The 22,644-nt window shown below is 32.0% G+C and overlaps 1 protein-coding gene across 5 annotated transcripts in view; it reads right to left on the reverse strand.

Annotated features, from left to right (window-relative positions):
• Nucleotides 1–22,644, reverse strand: part of LOC144843165 (teneurin-3-like) — a 122,017-nt gene that overhangs the window by 76,191 nt on the left and 23,182 nt on the right. For 3 of the 5 annotated variants that reach the window (XM_078699895.1, XM_078699889.1, XM_078699890.1), the window contains exon 1: nucleotides 4,173–4,470. The gene's annotated coding sequence lies outside the window, so the exon portion shown is untranslated. Of the gene's footprint in view, nucleotides 1–4,172; nucleotides 4,471–9,619; nucleotides 9,740–22,644 lie in introns of those variants that run through there. The other 2 variants (XM_078699891.1, XM_078699892.1) reach the window with 2 other exon arrangements.

Here is a 22,644-nt window from a genome sequence, read left to right on the forward strand (position 1 = left end):
ACCTATGACAATGCAAACTACATCTTTGATTGTCACAAATGACAAATCTTGTTTGGTACGCAATAGGACATTCTCAATATCAAAATAATTGTTGAACTTACATAAATGTCATTTAAACCTAAATTGTTAGATATATCTTTATATTTTTCTGCGTACACATATCGACTACACTGTAATTGTATGAAGGCGGATATATAGAGGGCAGCAAATAGCTTACATTTTTATACATTTAATAAAATAATCATCAATAAGTTATAACAATATTGATTTTATTTACATATTTAACAAGCGCTAAACTGCTAAAATCAAATCAACACATGTGTCATCATGATAGATTATAAAAAAACGAGAAATTACACAGAAAAAGCGTAAATTAAAGGGAACCGAACATATGGAGATGTTAAACATGACGCCAATGCTAGAGACAAGCCAAATGAATGAATGTGAAGCCGCCTATGAATGATGACAGTTAAAACGTACTTTAGGCACTAAAGTGCCGTGATAACAGACGTGAAGTACTTTATTGGGTAATTGAAAGAAAAAGCTGAATACAGAATTAATTATCCTACTTGATAACGTTCCTAGTATAAAGTACATTAACTTAATTATGCTAAGTACTATTTAGTTATATTCAATCAGTGTTGAAATAAAACATTGAAAATGTATTGTTTTAATTTGTATTTGTTTTACAGAATTAGCATATATGACAAATATATTAAATGCAAAATCAAAAACACATTAATCACAGACAAAATTTAAGCAGAAACAAGGGGTAAACAAGGGTTCATAATCAAATTAGAAACATTTTTGTCATCTGAATTCAAAATGTTATAAAACAATGATTTTGTAGCATAACTTTATTTTACATTTTAACAGAAATTGTTCAATATGGAAATTGTATGCAAATTCTACATGCCAAAATATAGGCGTGGAACAGCAAAATTTCTACCAACTTTACAAAAATTAGTTATCATGACATTTACTGTACATGCCCTGATAGCTGTTCCATACTTGCACTTTATGAATACACTGCCGTCACATAGTCTCACATGAGAATCAAATGGCCACTAAAATTTGGAAGCTACCCATACTGATGAGTTTAACAACACTACCGGTATAAAATATAAAATAGGTCGGGTAATAAGTTCGGGAAGGTCCTGTGACATAATTTTTATTACACATTGCGCTACAACATTTTAGTACTTTACAGTGGTAATATGTATGTCGTGGTTGCTAATAATGTTATGGTTGTTTAACCATTTGAAAAGGGTAGCTTGCCACAAGTTTCTAACTAGCAGTTAATTATTGCCACCAGTGGATGGATGTATTGAATTTTTTGTCAAAACTAGCTATGATACGCCGTGTGCCAATATAATAAAATGAGACAATTTTTCTGTGAAACGTTTATACCACCTATGCTATTGAAATAGATCACCATCTACCATAAATATAAGCATGTATCCCTCAGGTTAAAGGTCACAGTTTATTTATTTTGCATTTTTAGTTCAACAAATGCAAAAAAACAGATTATAAACACATTTAATTGTACACATGAGTATTTATGCACTTTTTGTAAATCATTTCGACGACATTATGTCCATCACAGAGTTAAAATAATTTGCATTTTACCGTCAACTAAAAAAAAAGTCTGCATTAACTAGAATTAAAGGTACAATATCACAAAATAACATTATTCATAGAGTTTTAATTAAAAGTTGTCTTCCTGCACAATTCAAGAAATGCATATTGAAAATACCTGTGATATTTACAAAATTGTTTGTAGCATTTTCCATTGTAAAATAAAAAAAGTATTGTGATTTTTATTTCCATGTTTGTGGCATTCGATACTTATTCCTAATGGAAAATTACAAGGGAAATGTTTAGAACACATAACCCATTTGGCTCAGGTCTTATCTATTCCTAGAACTCCTTATAAACTTTCAATATCGTTTCCTTAAGCCGTTCAATGTTATTTATCAAATCTGTCCTCTCCATAATAATACTGTGGTACAAATGACCATATTTAAATCACATAATAAGTAGGCAGTTTTCCTGAAGTGTTGAGGGTGTTTGGTGATTAATAGCAAAGGGATGTGAAATTGAAAGAAAGATGTATAAAGGTTTTAAAGTGGACTCAGCCTTGATTTAAGTACCTCTAAATTATACTGTCCGCTTCATTTATGCATAAGCATGCATCTGCTACACAAGTGCAAACATACATTCAAAATCCTGAATTAAAAATTCATGAGATATCAGTGTGTTCTGTATTATTCATCTTTGAAAATAAATTGGCCTAATACTTGATGCTGATGATCTGCTTTCAAGTTGTATAAACAAACACTGTTGGTTTACTTTAAATTTTAATGTGATCTTAAATCATGTGTTTTGTTCTAAACAAAGAAGATAGATGAACATTCACCTAGAATCGGTAGAGATTAAAGGAGATGAGAGAAGATGGAGTTTGTCTACTTTTTTATCTCTTATCATAGTGGAGTCAATGAATTCTACGAAAAATGTTATTACTCTGTTAATATGGGGTTTTTTTTTGTTTTTTTTAAAATATTATTATGACAGTTATTTTCCAAGATAGTATCATATTTCAGATGATTTTGAATATTTTGGTTTTAGTATGAAGTATTATAAAGCTTTTATTAACACTAGACCTAAAGAAAAAAACCCATAACTGGGGAAACGGTGAAAGACAAAATTGAGGAACTTTGTAGCAGTCTTATATCCCAGCCGGGATGAAGAAAAAGGTTTATAGGTAATTATAATCAATTCAGTGAGACGAACAAAAATGTTTGCTAATTGTACGAAAAAAATAAAAAATATATACTGTTCGTATTTTTTAGAATAAACTACTGGTATGTTGTCGTGACAGAATTCATCAATAGCTAACAGCTACCATTTATATAAATGGAAAGTCAAATGTTTAATCTATTAACTGCAGCTTGCTAACTTATCAAAGTATAGGCCCAAAGGTGTGTTGTGTTGAAATTAGAAAACATAATAATCCTATAATTTTTGTATTTTTAACAAAATACTGTAGTTTTAAATCCATAAACTTTAGGTTTGTATTATATATTTTTGGATATAGGAGAAAGATTGTTCTTTAAAAACACCAAACAAATTTTTGTTAAAAACTAATTGATATCAATCTATTAACCATGAATATTATATTTATAGCAAAAGGCAAAACTGCTATGCTTTAATACTGACAAATGCTTATTGTTTCCAGCAGAGGGAAAGAAGGCTTTGTTGATGTTACAAACTTTTACCTACCAGTGGCAGTGGTTCATAAATAAATATTAACTAAAACAAACAGCACCAAACTTCAATCTCAAGGCCTTTACTGTAATTTTGGTAACCTTTTGGTGCCCCATTGAGTTCACAAAATTCAGTCTACATTGTACATTAACTTCACATAACCTAGCTATCTTGTACAGGATATACACTGTACTACTTTATCATTTTTACCATTTATCTTCATGTACCATCCCATTCTAAATGACTTCCTATCAACTAATACCACTTCCTTAATTGTTACATAATACCAGAGCCAACCTAATCCACATCAATCAAACGATGCAATGTGCTTAAGTTGAATCCTGACCAAATTCTTCAGTCAGTGATTGTTTTATTAATTAGTCTGGTCAATCATTTGGAAAAATTTGGTTGGTATATGCATGGAGAAATACCATGGTATATGCATGGAGAATTCTCCATCAATTCACTGCATATGCATGAATTAAATATTAATCTACCTATTAGATATTGGTCTAGTCTGTATAATGTACAAACTAAATTCAATTTATTGAGGCTAAACTATGATATAAAAAGTTAGGAAAACATGTTAAAACATATTAGAACTAATATTCTTTCATTTAAAAAAAGTGAAATTCAACAATTGCAAAATACAATACAAGTTTACCTTATAATTAAGTTGATGATTGCAGGATTGAAACTAAATAATACCATACAACTTTAAAATATTGTTTTGTCAAATATAGTCTAACCTATCTTCTTAGAAAAAAGGAATCTAAAATTAACTCTTTCCTTTAAATGATGAACTTCTTCTTGGATAAAGACATAACAAAATCTTGCTAACAAATGGTATTCAATCCTATATAAAATGATTTACAAAGCAGGTACAGAAACTTATGAAAACTTACTGTCTGTATCCAAAGATTTGTTAACATTCCTTGTTGAAGTAGTGTCCTTTTATTGACGTATGAATTAAATCCGATAAACAACAACAGCAGCAACAACAGAAATAATCCAGAAAAAGTTTTCCACAAACACAATGAACAACAATCCTTATTGGTTGATTAAACTATTCCCTTTATCAATAACACATTAAAAAGTATATTACTATCTCCTACAACCAACTGTCAGGAGTAGAATAAAGAGAATTGGAAATAACTGTTAAAATTGCAAGCTTATAACTGTCTCCGTCTCCTAGTATAAAACTAAACAAGTTGGTAGTGGAGAAATTTAGCTTAGCCTCAAGGTTGTGAAAGCAAACTAACTAGGCCCTCCCATTTCAATGCTCATAGGATGTTGTCACAGGCTGAGCCAGCCAATGATAAGCCACGAGTCACTGTTTAACTATGCAATCAGCTTCTTTGCAAAAGGCTGGTGAATTACTTTTGCTTCAGATCATTTATTTTCAGTAAAACAGCTACTGAAGCAATTTTGAGCTACTTTGTCACTCTACAAATTAAAAAACACCCAACATTCCAAAGGATCTATCAAGATTTTGGCACTCAAAAACTCAAATTACCCAATATCCTGGTTTAATGCCATTTTGGTTCATTTTAAATACTCTTTTATTCATTCTCAGTGAAAGAAGAAAACAGTAATTAATTTTTTTAACCTTACATGCCAAAAGATTTATAGAAAAGATAGGGTTTATTATATAATACAATGTTAAATCATGGTATTAGCGGTTATGAAACAAAACTCACGTTCACTATCAGTATCTTTGAGGGTATTTGAATTCTAAGCCTATTATTTGTATGTTACGGGGAGGGGTTCGGGGGGAGGGGTTCAGGGGGAGGGGTTCGGGGGGAGTGGTTTGGGAGAAGAAGAGAAATGCTGGGAAAAGGTAGAATAATGGACAAAATGTTACTAATGAAAATATTTTTGGGTTTTAATTAAATAGTACACCACAAAAAAATCTATGGCCAGGAAATCATAGAACTACATATAAGCCTAGCCCTACTTTCATGAACTTATTGTCTACTAAAAAAAAAAGTCCTGGGAAAATTCTTTTCATTTAATTATCATGTGGTGTTTATGATATGATAAATATAGAAGACTTTTATATTGCTTTCTAAAAACAACTTTATCAAAAAATTACAATCACATTATATTAAATGTTTTATCAGAATCTCAAATCTGTTGTTTGACACAATCGGGTCGTTCGTTGTCAATTTCCTCACGCACATTTACCAAGCATCTTTTGCCTAAAGATTCAGAAGATATCTGATGTAAAAAAAAGAGCCCTTACGCTGCAAAAATCACGTCCAATTCTTGAAGATCTGCCAGAGTGGAGCCACACACGGTGCAAATTGGATGGGTTAGCAGTCAACACCACAGCAACCAGCGCTCGCTATCCCTCACGGCTTATAACCCAGCATAGTTTGGTCTCCAATGTCTTCATTACACATTTTGTGATTCTTTTGAGTTATTCCGTCATTGGAGATATCTGTTTGAGTGTACAGCCCATGAGAATGGACCTACAACTGTTCAATTTGTCTGAAGGTGACTTGATATACTTAAATTGAACCTTTAGGATTTTTTCGTTACGAAGCAAGTACATAATATAACAGTTCACAATGATTACCTGATACTAGACATTAACTCATCACCAGGACGAGTTGGGTGATCCTTGCAAATGCAATGCAAATGTTAAAAAATATAATCTTAAGTTCGTAAAATCTATGTGGAGCATCTTTTCAACATGGATTGAGAAAGTGGTGGTTAATAAATCATTAAGGTGTGGTGCAAAAGATTGAAATGGCTTTATTACCAAATGGTTAGACAAAAAATGTAATGGATGTTTAATCAATATACAAAGCACAGGGTATGGGATCCTGGGAAATAAGTTTTGGGGGTGGAGGAGGTTGTGTCAATGATTTGACCATTCAGAATACGGTATTATCTTCAGAAGACAGTTGCTACTACTAGCTCTACAGTAGTAGAGTACTTAAAAAGCAAAATATCTTTGATAATTTTACAGTTAATTAATAGCAGTATCCTTATAATACTTGTATAATCAATTTAGTCTTATAATTTCTATGAAATGATAATTGTACCATTGTTCCCTATTCTTCACATCCTGTTTATGAACCATGGGACGTCATGGAATTGGTAATCAAATTATTCTAAAAATCTAGAGATTAAATAGATCGTGAAAATATGTAAGAAATTAGGAAACAGAATTAACCAAATTTGTAAAGATTACATATTGGAATCCTACTTTACTAGAAAAAGATGTTATATTTTCTTTAATAGATGTACTTTATAAACATACTGAAAATCATATACTAGTATAGATATATTACTGATCTTTAGATGAGGATTCGGGAATAAATTTATAAAACATCTCTATAAACAACAACATAACAAAAAACATTTCCCTAAAGCTCACTGTTCCATTGTTCCTGAACCTACAGTAACCCTTTGTCTAACCTCTCCCCAAAAGTGTGTTTTATTTTCAAAAATAGTATTTCACTTGAAAAAATCAGTAGTTTTTATGATATTTTTCACATTAAATCATAAAGTACTTTATATAAAAAGTATCTAATAGAAAAATATTAAGTTGTACTTATTTGGTAATAAGCTTGGTATTAGGAAGATAAAGGAAAATCATTAATTATCAATTCGCAATAATATAATAATTTGAAATGGAAAAGATTATCTAAAATAGTGCATAACACATCACTAAACTATTTTCTGACCTTAACCTTGCCAGTAAATCATACATCGTAGATTGATAACCTATTATGATCTAATAATTTCACCTTCTCTGGCATCTATACATCACATAAAATTATCATTTTGCAAGAGATATTCTACATACCAATCATAACCTAACTGATATAGCATCGTTTCAACCAATAACAACACCAGAATTAAGGGGAATCTGCATATCCTCATTTCTGATACGAGCTGTCTGTACACCTGTCGTCTCCCGATTATTAAGTGTACGGTTAAAAGACAAGTATGCAAGTGTTGCGTTGCGAGCATCAGTGATGACAACAAAGCTCTCAATAAGTAGATATCTTCGTTAAAAAAGGGAGGGAGAATTGGACTTTTGTAACTTTCCAGTCACTAGGATGGATATCCCTGTGTTGTGTCACTTTGGTGTGGGAAAGTTGTAAAGGCAATTTCTGTAATTCTTATGGCTACCGTAAGACTAATGGAATAATTTTTTCCCTAAGTGACCCTGTAGCTATGAGAACATTGGCTGCTGGTGAAGATAATTCAATAATGGTATAAAATGTGGAAATAATTTGGCCTACATTTAATGTGCTTTTACCAAATTAATCATTTGGTATAAAAATACCATCCAAAATTTGTAATAGTATTCAATAAATCATTCTTGCTCATCTTTACATTGTTGTAAATAGATAAGTAAAATGTTGTTTTGCAATAAAAATGGACTGCTGGTATTGCAAAACAGAATGCAAAAGAAAAAAGAGTGTACATAGTGTGACGTAGATTCAGCGCCAAGGTTATTAACCGAGAACATGATGATTATGACTCATTTTATTTAGGCTAGGGTATAGATTTGTAACATTTACAGTTCTGTATTCCACAAACAACATGAATTGTTGATGGCAAAACAATATAAAAAGAGCAGCTTATATATATTGTATTATTTACAATACAAATTGAGGAAACGACTTAAATTATTGTTATCATTATCAAAGAAACCAGTTATTAAATATACCGTCACTTACTAAAATTATCTTTCTTGAATAAGAGCTTGTCAGTGAGCTTTCAAACTTTAACAATTGTATTTAATATTATTTTATCCTACATAATCCTTTAATGGGAGTTATTGGAGAGATTCACAAAGAAGACAGAGTGGTGATTGTTAATTTATTTAGTAGGTTATAACGATACTATAACATATATAAAGAATTTGTTTAATTCCATAAAAATAAATAAATGACTACAGGTACTTTAACACTATACTTTTGTATCAAAAAATTCCAGAAGTTATCAAAAGTGAGAACATGATATTGACTAGGTGCCTGTTTCTGCTGCATAGTGCCGAACAAATTGTTTATTTCAAAAACATAATTTGCTAAATTTGTGCTAACAAATAACTTTTTAAAATGGTGGTTAACATTACCCAAAATAAATTGTGATAAAATGTTCAAGAAACTTAGTTAAATAACCGTTATTTTGCGTTTCCAGCTAAAAGTTTCACAGCGATATTCTGCGGTTAAATAGCTGTTTTAATCGTTAAATTCACTCTGCAGCAAGAAATTGGGGTAGGATTTATTCACACAGTTATTAATTGGTTATTTTTTTGCAGCAGGAACATGACCTAGATAAAATAATATAAGCTAAAAGTAAAGAAATGATGTCAACTTCTTTTGAAATCACACAATGTGTCAAAGAACCAACAAACAATGTAAACAATATATTTTACTTTTCGTTGATGGTATCATAATCTGAAATCACCTTGGAGTGATAGTAATTAGCTACACATACAAAGAAACGTATGATTGAGATAAGAACATCCTGTATTAAAGGAGTATTACAATCATCCATGAAAAAGCTAAATATCCTGAAAGAATTTTAAACCTAAAATGAAAACTACATTATCCAATAAGAAAAAGATTACTACATTACTACAGAAGACAATACAAGATTTTCACTATGTTTTTAGCCGTGAGAAAAATCCTGGTAGCATGGTTCATCAGGATTAGAACCAAGGCAAGTGGGAATGTTAACCATCATCTTAAGCTCTGTCTACACTATCAAACTAATTTGTGCCCAAATAATGGTAGTGATATGACATCGTGTTCATATATGGGCACATCACATTTTTTTCGTCACATAAAGTTTGATAGTGTAGACAGAGCTTTACAATTCCACAAAAAGTAAACTTTATATTAATATTCACAGTATAAATATTATAGTACCAAATAGGGACCTTTCAATTTTGAATCATCTAGTTAATAAGAAATGTGGAATTCATTGTGTGAATGCAGTGGTCATTGTGTGCATGCAGGGGATATTGGGACAACGACAAATGATACAATATGCATAGGTCGTAAGGTCCTAAGTCATCGCAAATCTTTTGGGAGCTTATCATTCAATATTGAAGGAAAAAACACACTAAAATAAATAAAAGAAACACTGCACAGAGAAGTATTCGCAACAGATTATCATCACCTCAGTCAGGTTTTTGGGTGAATTAATGGTAGTTATTTATGCGGGTTTGTTTGTTAACTCCAAAACTATGTATAAACTAAACAAAATCATGGTCATTTTACTGCAGATGAAAGAAATGTATGCCTAGAAGCGATATCAAAGATCACTTTATACACCAAAGGTTTACAAAACGGTGCAATTTTATTGCCAGTTGACTTACCCCAACTTGTCGGAAATTGGGTGACGATTGAGTGGTGGCCAACTTTAGGATGACTCAGTCTCAGAAGGGTAATTCTTGCTGGTGGTTGTGGCATAAGATGTCTGGAAAAAAACAAACATAACTGACTTTGGAGGTTGTTTTTCTGAAAGTATTTAGGTAAAGACTATTAAAATGTATTTTGTTTGAGGTGTTAAAAGGAATCAGGTGTTTGCATGAGTCCTAAAATAGGGTGGTCTATATAAATCTAACTTTATTTAAGCATTCTCTATAAACAAAAGGGATATGTATGGAAAATAAAAACCAGTTATGTATAAATAATAGATAAGTTTTGTATTAGGTGTTTCAGCTAATGACGAAACAAACCTTTATAGTTTCATAAAGAGTGTACCATAACAGTAGGCCTAATATGGAAGGCTATGGAATCTTTTAAAAAATGTAAGAACAACTAAACCAAATTGCACCACTGATAAAACTGATTCTCATTCTTAAAAACGTATTTTAAATCAACTATCTCACTCTATACCATGGAAATTCCACCAATAAGTTTATGTTGTTTAAAAACACTAACACACAAACCAGCGGTAATTGTAATAAAGATATATAATCTGTTATTCCTCATGAACATTTACACACAACACGGAGCAGACGGGCAGCTTCCGCTCAGGGTAGATACAGATTCAACGTGGGATAAGCTACATTGTTTTCCGCTTAATTTTACTGCTTGTCTGTTTAAATTGGCCTTAACACTGCACAAGAAAAGAAGCATTTTACGTGAAGACAAACAGTATATTGATAATGTCTAAAAATATACCAGTACTTTATCGAGGGTTTCTTTTGTGCAAGTTGCGAGTTGCAAGTAGAAAAATGCGAGTTGCGAGTCTGAAAATGCGAGTTGCGAGTCTGAAAATGCGAGTTGCGAGTCGGAAAATGCGAGTTGCGAGTCGGAAAATGCGAGTTGCGAGTCGGAAAGTGCGAGTTGCGAGTCGGAAAATGCGAGTTGCGGGTCGGAAAATGTAAGTTGCGAGTCTGAAAATTCGAGTTGCGAGTCGGAAAATGCGAGTTGCGAGTCGGAAAATGCGAGTTGCGAGTCGGAAAATGCGAGTTGCGGGGCGGAAAATGCATGTTGCGGGTCGGAAAGTGCGAGTTGCGAGTCGGAAAATGCGAGTTGCGAGTCGGAAAGTGCGAGTTGCGAGTCTTAAAATGCGAGTTACGGGTCGGAAAATGCGAGTTGCGGGTCGGAAAATGCAAAAACTTGTTCACTAAAAATCATTTTTCAAGGAGGTTGTATCATTAAAAAACAATTATATACTGTACAGGTACACCCAAAAAATAGATACAGGAACCAAACAATCAGTAAATAAATTACAATTTAAATTTAGTTTTTAATGATTTATTAATAGTATTATTAGAGTGTTTTTTTCATATATGACCGGTTTAAGCACCTGTTTAAAAATTACAGACTAGTGATTGTTTTATTTAACATGGATGTTTAAGAATTGTTGAAATTAACTTATTTTGTATTTCAACACAAAAAAATAATGTTACTTTATATTTTGAAATAATATAATTGTAAATATAGTAGATTAAAGTTATTATTTAAACTTTTTGCCTTGTTAAATGAGAAAATAATAATAGATTGGTAAGAAAAACTCACATTAATTGTACAGTTAGTATTGTTTACAGTATTTAGTCAAGAAGGCAAGATGGTTAATGATGATTATAAACAGGCATGATTTAAAAAGCAGATCCCATAAATAGGGCAAGGAAACACATGCCATACCTACAGATAATGGTCAAATTTTCAAAGCTATATAATTTTGTTACAATAATAGTCAATTCTTTATGTTTATAATCATTTTTTTTAAAACTTTTATTTCAGACAAATTGTCCATAGATACATATAAATACAAAAGAGAAGATATACACAGTATTATGTGTAACACCCATCAGCAAATCATAGAGAGAAGACTAATTAATTTATCTGTTGAAATATAGTGCCTCTCTCCAATTAAAATGCATTCTGGAATACATACAATGTAACATTTTGTTTGCTTTTCAAGTTTTCATAGTTTTGGAAAGAAAACTGTAAATTGTCAACCTCAAAAATTCATAAGAAGATGGAATATTGTTTTCCACAAATAATTTTCTTTCACTTAGATATCGGAGTTGACAACAACATGCGGAATCAACACAAATACATGCTTTGGTATGTTCAAGTACACACACAGTGCAGTAGGCATCTGTCAGATGTATTATGTGTATTTAAAGTAACTTTAGCAGGGTACAGATTTAAATACAGTACATTCAAATCACTGGTTAAATATAACTTATAACTAAAATAATTCAAATTTACAAATAAATTGTTGAATTTAGGTAAAAATAATCATTAATCTGGGCCCACAATTACATAGAAGGAATTATTATTACTTATACAGTATTGTTTGATGAAATGTGTGATACAGTAGGTGAAGTTGTATTTTAGCTGTTGTTCAACTCGATGATAAAATATACAACAAACTGAGAATGTAAAATTAAACTGTACAATTTGTATTGCAAGTGAAAAGATGCAGTAGAGTCGCATATAAAAAAAAACACTTGATCCTCAAATAAATGAATACACAGAATACATTAGAAACTACTGGAATCAACACAGTGTTGCTTGCTTATGAATTGATTAAACTGACTGATTAAATGAGGAGAATGCACCCTTATTTATATTATCTTACAGGTATATGGGGGTGCCAATTATGACCTCATCGCATAACTTTGAGATGAGCATAGTTAGTAAGTTTTTAGATGAAACTTTAATGACATCATCATCTTTAAGAAGAAATTATAGATGACATCATACCAACTTTAAGTCAGAGTCCCTTATTTGGTATAGCACACAACAAGTGTCCATGACAGGTGAAAATTATTGTACAAACAATAAAGTTAAAAGTAAAGTATAAAATTAAAAATCATGTGGTGGGCTAAACTTCTTATATTTATTAGTAGGTATCAGACACAAATCTACAATGTGGACCTTTATCAAAAGTCATTAATTGTTTTAGTAAAAGATACCTGTCCCAGCGTGGGAGTTAATTGCTTCATGGAGACCATGGTTGCAGTGATTGAAATCACAGGCTTAATCCTTCACAGAAAAATTAATTTTGATATCCATTATCTCTTAAAACTATACCACCAATTCCCCATCTCAGCTCCTCCTCCCAACCAAGATCCACCCATACATCCCTGAGATGGTTTAAATGTAGTAAACTTTAAATCAGATTATTTGATACAACATTACCTCTAAATGCCAGTATTTCCTTATACATGAACATTCAAACTAACAAAATATGAGAGTTAAAAAAAAAATCTGCGAGGTAAAAAAAGTCTGCGAGTTAAAAAAAAAATCTGCGAGTTAGAAAAAAATCTGCGAGTTAAAAAAAAATCTGCGAGTTAGAAAAAAATCTGCGAGTTAGAAAAAAATCTGCGAGTTAGAAAAAAATCTGCGAGTTAAAAAAAAATCTGCGAGTTAAAAAAAAAATCTGCGAGTTAAAAAAAAATCTGCGAGTTAAAAAAAAATCTGCGAGTTACAAAAAAATCTGCGAGTTACAAAAAATAAATCTGGCAGTTACAAAACAAATACTATTTATCAATTATAATTGGATAACCCTTCTCATTTACCATTTTGGTGAGCCACTTGAGTGATTCATTTTGCTTTTTAATCTTTTAAATTTTGAACTCTTACTTTTGTTTTGTTTTTTTCTGAAGTAATAAATGAAAAAATATATATTTGAAAAAAGTTTTGATTCTACAAATTCTATTTTTCTCACTCTGTATATATTGTTTTTAATTCTGTACATTCTATTTTTATGAAAGGTTTTAGAATTTAATATTGTCTAGAAAACAATTCTTTTTTAAGGGATTTACTGTACAATTATGTCAGGGATACAAATTTAAACTTTCATGATCTTAAAATATTACTTAAGAGGGTAAATCTATCACTAACCGGAATGCGGAGGGTGGAAGATGGTCCTTGTATCAGGGAATACATTTTTTTTTTCTTTCAGCATGCTTTAATATCTAGTATTTTATGAAATTATCTTTAAATTAGTGCATTAACTGTGTACAGCACTGTACTATCAGCATTATCTTGTAGTTAGGGCCGAGGTGGTAAAAATTACTGTAACTACTGTAATGCCTACAGTCTATGCCCCATACAGGGATAAGGAATAAGAAAGTTTGTTTAGTTCATGCTAGCTTTTATTTTCTTGTGTTTTACTATGCAGTGCAGTGACAATGTTCAAATATTTGAATGTGGTCAACTATTTAGTCATGATCGTTATGTTAAAAGTTAGGTTTTACTTAACCCTTTGAAGACATGAGTGACTGAGGCTAAATAAAGTATTTTTGATAGGTTTAGGAAAAATACAAAATACATTTTTATGACTGTAACTTTCTTTTTGGTAGTGATACATACTACAGTATACTACAGTACTATGTGTTTACTAATTTGGTATGGATGACGTGGGTTGGAATTAACATGAATGGGTCACTTTTAGGTAGTCTGACATGACATTTCCCGACCTAATATTTTGTCAGTTTTTTTTTTCTTATTTACTCACATACCGTACCACTATGTTTTGACAACATTTAGTTCCTGGATAAAGGGGGCTGACATGACCTTTCCAACCTGATATTTTGTCAGTTTTTTGTTTTTTTTGTTATGTCCTCGCACACTTCTACTAGGTGTAAGTTAAGAAAATAATTTAATGTCATATATGCTACAAAAGGTTAATTTTGGTGATCATCCTATGTACAGAGTCTACATTACCTGGGTGGGTTGCATCATGTCAGACTGGTCGCACATATGCGAGCAAAAATGCAGATCAAATTTAATTATTAATTATGTCATCATATCACATGCTCGAGGAATTTGCAAAAACAATTTGGTTCTACTGTAACATCCATAATACAACTCACTTTATTTTGTTTAGGTAGGACTGGCCTCATTTTCCCACCCACAACTCGCATTTTCCGACCCGCAACTCGCATTTTCCGACTCGCAACTCGCATTTTTCGACTCGCAACTCGCATTTTTCGACTCGCAACTCGCATTTTCCGACCCGCAACTCGCATTTTTCGACTCGTAACTCGCATTTTCTGACTCGCAACTCGCATTTTTCGACTCGCAACTCGCATTTTTCGACTCGTAACTCGCACTTTCCGACCCGCAACTCGCATTTTCCGACTCGCAACTCGCATGTTCCGACTCGCAACTTGCATGTTCCGACTCGCAACTCGCATTTTCCGACTCGCAACTTGCACTTTTCGACTCACAACTCGCACTTTCCGACTCGCAACTCGCACTTTCCGACTCGCAACTCGCAACTTGCATTGAAGTAACACTCTACTTTATCATAGACATGTAAAAATGTGCCCAAGTCCTGTCTAGCTGCAATAATTTTATATTGGCTGGAGATATCCGATAACGCTTTGAGGACATAAAAATCAACATCATACCTACACATACAAGACAAATAAACATTTCACACTTTTGTATTTATGGAACATAAGAATTTATGTTCTTTCTTAAATCAAAATGTAAGATTTGATAGATGGGATAGGTTCTTAAGGTAATCATAAATATTTTTTTGAAAAGTTTAATTATAGCTTAAACAATATTTTTCTTCATATTGTGAAAAAAATAGAATTTACATCAGAACTAATAAGCCAGTATGAATAGTTTTTTTTTACACCACCAACAAAAACACATTACTCACCAATCACCCATTTAAAGTAAGTCTATATCAAACTTGGGTAGTGGTACCCTAAGAAATGATTTGAACCAATTGGTAAGAAAGCATTTCAACCACCAAGCTACAGTGTCCATTACAATTTTAAATTCCTGTACTTTCCAGAATCTTCATTATATTTAACATATTATTTTGACTCAACAATTCTTATGATTTTATGAGCTTGTCTCTCAGCTCCAGATTTTACCTTCTATAAATATTTCTTATGTATTAATACTTGTTCCCTATTAATTTCCAGTAGTCTGCTACACAACCAGAAGTTGCCGATTACAAGCTTACCACATTAAAAACAAGATTTTTATGATAACAACTACCTGAATGACTTCCCCTATACCTTCAATGACCTTATAATCTAATTGGTCAACGGTCTTAGAAACCGCCAATAACTAATAAACTTTAATGCAAGCAACAATAGACCTAGTTCGACAACACTTCACGTAACATGGGTAAAACGAATACAAGGAAATTAAAGGCACATTGTCTTAAACAACAATGACGTTTCACTATTCTATTTTCCTTACAAACGAGAAAGATAGCAAATGATGACTATATTATAATTTTTCAAAGATATAGGACTTTTAAATTTATTTACTATGTATTTCAACACAGAAGAATGGGAAATAAACCTATAAGTTTCTATAACCAACTTTAAATACTCTTTTAGAAATGAGAAAAATTCAATGTCAATTCCAGTGGCCATATTTACCAATCACAACTTAGGTTAAAGAAAACACTTGCACTTTAATTTGAAAGATTCTCCTATTCTGAGTAAATACCACTTAAGTGAAATTCTTAAATATTTAATAACTTAAGTAGAATATGTAGTATTTAAGTACAATATATCTGGTTATTGTTTACAGTCACAGAATTTGAAACCACAATAGATACATTATCTTAATGTATCTACAATAGATACATTATCTTAAATACAAGTCCGATTTATTTTCAAAACTTACCAACAGCCAACAACTTGCTTCTCTTTCTGAATGTTTAGTTCTGTATTATATTATTACAGTATCACCAAATGTATATTAAATTATTAGTGTGAAACTTTACTTTAGAAATTTAATTAGTAGAAATGTTAACGAAAAGAGGAAGAAAAACAGCTGCAGAAATTACCGGATAAAAAAAGTTGATTGTAAGAAAAAGGTGAGATTGCTCAATGTCATTTGAATCTTAAGATACACTGCAATAGCAAATTCTGTTAAGTTTATATATATCTTATGATACAGGTGTCACATGTGATAAATATGTGACACTGTATTACAGAATGATACAGCTTATGATACTAGCCAAATTATACCATACTGAAAATCACCTAATAAATTGTTACAAATAATTGGATTATATACAACTTGTTATCAACTTTCAACAGATATAAAAAAGGTTTAGCTGATTTACAGAAATCATAATATTCACATTTTTTTTAAATGCTTCAAGCCAAAGAATATATCCATATAATGCAATTATCGTTCTCAACTTTAAATAGAACATTTTCTAGATATCATCATTTTGTGTGTATATATTTATTCTCCTTCAATTTTGGCAAGTTTTTTATAGAACAATTGGTGATTATGTATTTGGCAGTACTAGAAACTAAGTTAGAGCCTTATAAAATAACATTATATTCATATCAAAATTGGAATAGGGCCAAGACAAAACTCACACCTTACAACTGTAAGTCTATTAAAATCAAGATATTGTGTGCCACTTCGTTCAACTCTAACATACTACTTTTTTTCTTAACATTAAGTAAATTTTTCTTTAACGAGTTGTACCACAATGTGCTGGTACAAAGTACCAAAGATATTATGATCGACATTATTTGTTGACATATCCTTTCTAACTTTAATAAAATCTTACCTATAAGTTATATCAAGTTAATTTGATAACAGAAAATTGTAATAGGAAATACATGCAGACTCATTGACTTGATTGTAATTGATATCGTACAAAATTTGTAAAAATAACTTTCAAAAGCCTTGAAAAGGTGATAATTATACAAGTTTTCATTTTAAAACATGACATATCAATACCATGTGACATAAAAAAACACTGATAGCCTATCAAACTCTTGCAAACCTGTGCACAGAAAAAAAGGCAACTCAAACACCTGTCAGACTTAAGTTTTCCTTAGAAACGACATATGACCAGGCTACATGAAATTGTGCTGGAATGATTAAAATCCCAAGTGGCGGAATATCAGGAAAGGGTGTGCCCACGAAAGTCGACACATATCACAGTTAATATAGAAATTTAGGAAACTTTAAATGTTGGCCAATGGAATTATTTTTAAAGAGGAAAACGGTTGTAATCATCTTCATTTACACGACTATGTGTTTAAAAGGCTTTGGAATTTGTCGCCAAAATAATCTTTCGATCTTTGAGACAAATCTGTTATGTTAGTTTGTAATCGGCTAGGGAATTTGTAATTGTAGAGGGAGAGACATTGTGGGGGAGGAAGGTTATTTAAACATGTTTATATTTGTAGATGATGAGCTAGTAAACTGATAGTGGATATAGAATACTATGTAGATACAGTTTTCTAGGTAGATTATTAGTTGAATTTGTTTTGATAAATCGGTTGGTAGGCACATGAGCTGGTTACAGTACATCTGTCGAGGTGCAGTTGGATGGAGTAAACTAGTTAGTCAGTTTCATGGGTTTCTAAGTTACACTGTTTGTTGGGTGCATTTGTTGCTGGGTGCAACTTTTGTTGGTAAAATGAGTGATAAAACTCTGGAACACTCTACCCCTCGAAATACGCTCATCAAAATCTGTAATCACATTTAAAACTAAACTCAAAACTCATCTCTTCAGAGAAGCATAATCACACGCTACTACTTGCACAGATCTTGGAAAACACAGCGCTTTGAAACCTTTGTCTCTTGCGCTTTATAAATGTTATTTATTATTATTATTATTATAAAAGCATTGGTTGTTTGGTAGGCTACATTGTTTGTCAGATACAGGAATTGCCAGGTACCATGCTACTGGATGTTCAAATTCTCACGGGTTAGTAAAGTGACAACCAAAATCTTATCTCATTTGCCAGTCTCCATCCAGTTGATGCATTTATTGGTTGGTTGGTGCGATACTTTATGTTTGTGTCAGGATATACTGGTTGGCAGCTGATCTGGAGGTCATGTGTAATACATCATAGAATGGTGAAGTCAGGATGTTCATATTTCCACCATTTCTCAAGGGATGAATGCAAGATTGGTCATAAAACCACCACTTGTGTCAATTAAATTTCTTAATGAAATTCTTAAATAAACTTAACTATAGTAGAACACTCCTTTTGGGACAAACTTATTCAGGACACCATTATTAAGGGAAAGACTCTCCTGTGAAGTGAGAGGAAATATATACAATACTAATAGCCAACCAACCCAATAAGCAGACAATATTTACCATTCAAAAATGTTTACTTATATGACTTAAAAAGGTCACCTAGTGATATTTTTAAACATTGAAACAAAAAACAGAAATACAAATCAGTATACAGTATATTACTAAAAAAAATGTTAATCCATCACAAATGCATTGCTTCCTTTCTCACAAAGTTAGATAACGCTGGGCGACCACTTGGGATACAAGCTAGATAAGCGCTGGGCGACCACTTGGGATGCAATTTAAATAATGCTGGTCGGCCACTTGAACTTCTTTTGCTCGGTAAGCAAAGAAGGGAATCCTATCGTTCACATGGCTTTTAAGAAATGTTAAGATAGTCGAGGGAATATTGTTGCTATGTAAGATAGGAATACGTATTGATTGAATTTGAACAGATGTAGTTATGTTTAATTTATTTGATTTTGTAAGTTTTCGAAAATATTGTTAGTGTTTACAACAGTATATCAAATTTTACATTTTGGGTAATAAGTGAGCCAGCAGATTCCAGAAAAAAAAAAAATACACCAAGCCTACATTCATGGGTCAAATTATTACTAGCCCAGTGTACTATCTAGTAAAACTACTACAGGCTAGCAAACGTATTATACCCAGTTAATAAATAACCTCTTAGCACATTTAATGTATTTATGACATAGGCTAGTAAACTAATAACGGTAGTTGGCGAACAGCCCAATAGAGTTGTCTAACTATTTGCCTTTCAACAGATTACATATTAATTAGTAACAATCATAACTAAAATCCACATCTCACCCCAATGACCTTGTGTTAGAATCATATATTATGTTCGCTCATATAATTCGATATATTAAAACTAGGTTAAAGGTCAAAAATCATAATCTACTGAAACATACTATCCACAGCTGTGAAGCTAATTAGCTAATATCTTTCATAATAATATTTTTATATTAGTATGAATAGTAATCATAAATAGGAGGACATGGAAGTGGTACCCGTTTTATCATTGTGTTTCATTTAATGCGAAAGCGTAGAAGGTTTTGTATGTCAGCAAATATTCAAAGAATAACTACTTGCTATCAGTGTTAGACCTGGGTACTATGTGGCATATTAACATTAATAATGTAGGCCACACCTGTCTTTTCTTACATTACAAAGTTGTCCAACTGAGGGTCTATGAGGACCTTCAAATCGGGGCTCTGGATACATTTTAGGTATGTCTATACTTATTTCCAGTGTGGTCAATCCCAATTAAATTCTCCAATTACAAGAACAGTTGTTGTCAGTCAGCGTTCTACCTCTACTTCTGAAACCGAGATTAAATAAATTTGATTAAAACAACAACATTGAATTTCCTACCATAAAGTATTCCCCCTTTAAACCATAAACATTATGTCTCCTTTAATTAAAGTAATGAAATAAACAACAACAGTACTTATTAATTACTGTTTCCATTAATTAATTTCCTAGGTCAAACAACGGTATTATCTTTAAAACATTGCAGCATTTGTTTCAAAAGTTCAAATTCAAAAGTTAATTTCTTTTGCTACATCCCGTCATAAATTAAAACCAATATTTTTTTTTCATAGCTTGAGTGAGGTTGTATTATTCTCATGGTGGGATAATAATTAAAATGAAACTTTCGTTGACAAATTTTACCAATTGGCTTATATTTATCTGTGAATCAATTAAACAGCTTACCTAAATTGTCATAAGGGTAACCCACTCAACCTAAAAGGGGGTGTACTAGGACCAGTGTCTGCAGGGTTACTTCATTTGGTAAATTAGTTAAGCTGCACATAACCATAGTCAATCATACCATAGATTAATTGGAGTAGTTATTTCGGTCAAACTTAATCCAACATGATTAAAGCGCAATAAATGTCATGGTTATGTATTAACAAAAATTGACAAACTTGGTATTTTTACGACTATGGTAGGCCTATAAGCGTGCAACTGTTCATTTTGTCAATTCTCTGAAATAAGATTCTACATTTTAGCCCCAAGAATACAGGAAATTATTATGAATATAATCAATAAATATCAAGCAATATATAATTATTGGGGAAAAGATTAACTCAGCTACATGAGTAATTGGTATAGAGGACACAGTATACACCCCTCACATCCGTAGAACATGAAAAGCACATTCACACAGCCTTCACTCCTTCGTGACTGCAAATGTAACAGGAAATGTTAGGTTCTTACTCCAAGCCTTGTAACCTCCCCTTTTTCTGAAATGCACTTTCCAAACTACAGACCAGCAGTGATTCAAGTGGATGATAAAAATCCCCCTGGCTATTAACTTGCCCCCCCCCCTACTCCCCACAGCTCAAACCTACAAAGCTATTTTTTTTTGACCATATTTAATGAGGGTGGATCCATCCAGCAATTGCTGATCATTAGGGACCCTCAGAGGTTCATAAGACAAACATATACACAAGATGCTCTACATAAAGTCTTGGAGTGGTAGCCAAGCATTATAACCACCAAGCCACAAATCCACTATTCATTAGTGTACAGTAAATTATTTTCAATACAGGTAAGATAATTTCTTCTGAATGTCCATTTTAAAATGTAATGTTAAAGTGAAACACTTTTGATCAAGATAATCACTAAAGCTCTGTCTACACCATCAAACTAGTTTGACAAAAAAAGTGGGATGTGCCCAAATAGGGTAGTGATATGTCCAAATAATATGATAGTGATGACATGACATCATCATGTCCATATATGGGCACATTTTTTTGTCACATGAAGTTTGATAGTGTAGACAGCGCTTAAGTGTATTATAATATCTATTTCCAAAACTACAGAAATTCCTTCTTCTTCTGAAAATCTGTGTCAATCTTTATCATGACCACAAGACAGTAAGGTCAACATCTCAATCATCGAGTCGCAACTCTGTAACTTCATCGCATTTTAATTAATAAATTTATTGAAATATTCAAATCTTGACGCAATAGCTAAAGTCAATAGGAGTAGAGACAGCTCAATCAACCGTTTGCGCATTGGATTTCATTACAAACACCAAAAACTCTAATTTACCTGTTTGCATGTGCGGTATAATGATATTGATGATAACAAGTTCTGTTGAATAGATTTTCGAAAACATGTAAAGTAGTAGAACATAGTCATTCTGCATTAACATGCGTTCAGGCTCAATAAGCACAACTTTGAAATTACCAATCGTGAAATTCCAGATAACAGTACCCAAGTGTATTACGGTTGCATGACGGTTTCGGATTTCTTACATCATGTCGCATTTGATGTCTTGTAGTTAAGCGCTATGTTTACTATCTTTTATACGAAGAGACAGCTGCGGACGATCAGTACTTCGTAGATTTAATACGATCCGATGTAAATTCTCTATTTGTATGAATAGTATTAAATTAAATTTGTCAATGATATTATCATCGTTGACGCCAATACTTTATTATGTATCCTATAGATAGACACATGAGAAAGTTTTTATGTGAGTCACATTGCCGCACATTATTAGATGGCAATCCATCAATGATTGTTAATGTTTTATTACTAGAAATATATCTAACAATTTAATCTATGTATAGTAGAAAACATAGTTCTATTACTACGAAATGTCTACCTTAAAATCTATGTCTACAGATTTCATTGATTGTGAGAATGTTGTATGTAAGAAGGCAAACATCTATATCATGGGTTGTGGTCTAATGGTATGCGACTCGTCCTGTAAGCTAGGTCACAGGTTCGATCTTCTTTCATAAAAAAAAATTGTGTATCAGATATATATTTGATATGATCATTTTCCTAAAGGTTTGGTCGTTATGCGACAACCTATGACAAAATTACGTTAGTTCATGTGCGCATGCAGGA

This window comes from Antedon bifida, chromosome 5, assembly GCF_963402885.1.
Source record: "Antedon bifida chromosome 5, ecAntBifi1.1, whole genome shotgun sequence".
Taxonomy (NCBI): domain Eukaryota; kingdom Metazoa; phylum Echinodermata; class Crinoidea; order Comatulida; family Antedonidae; genus Antedon; species Antedon bifida.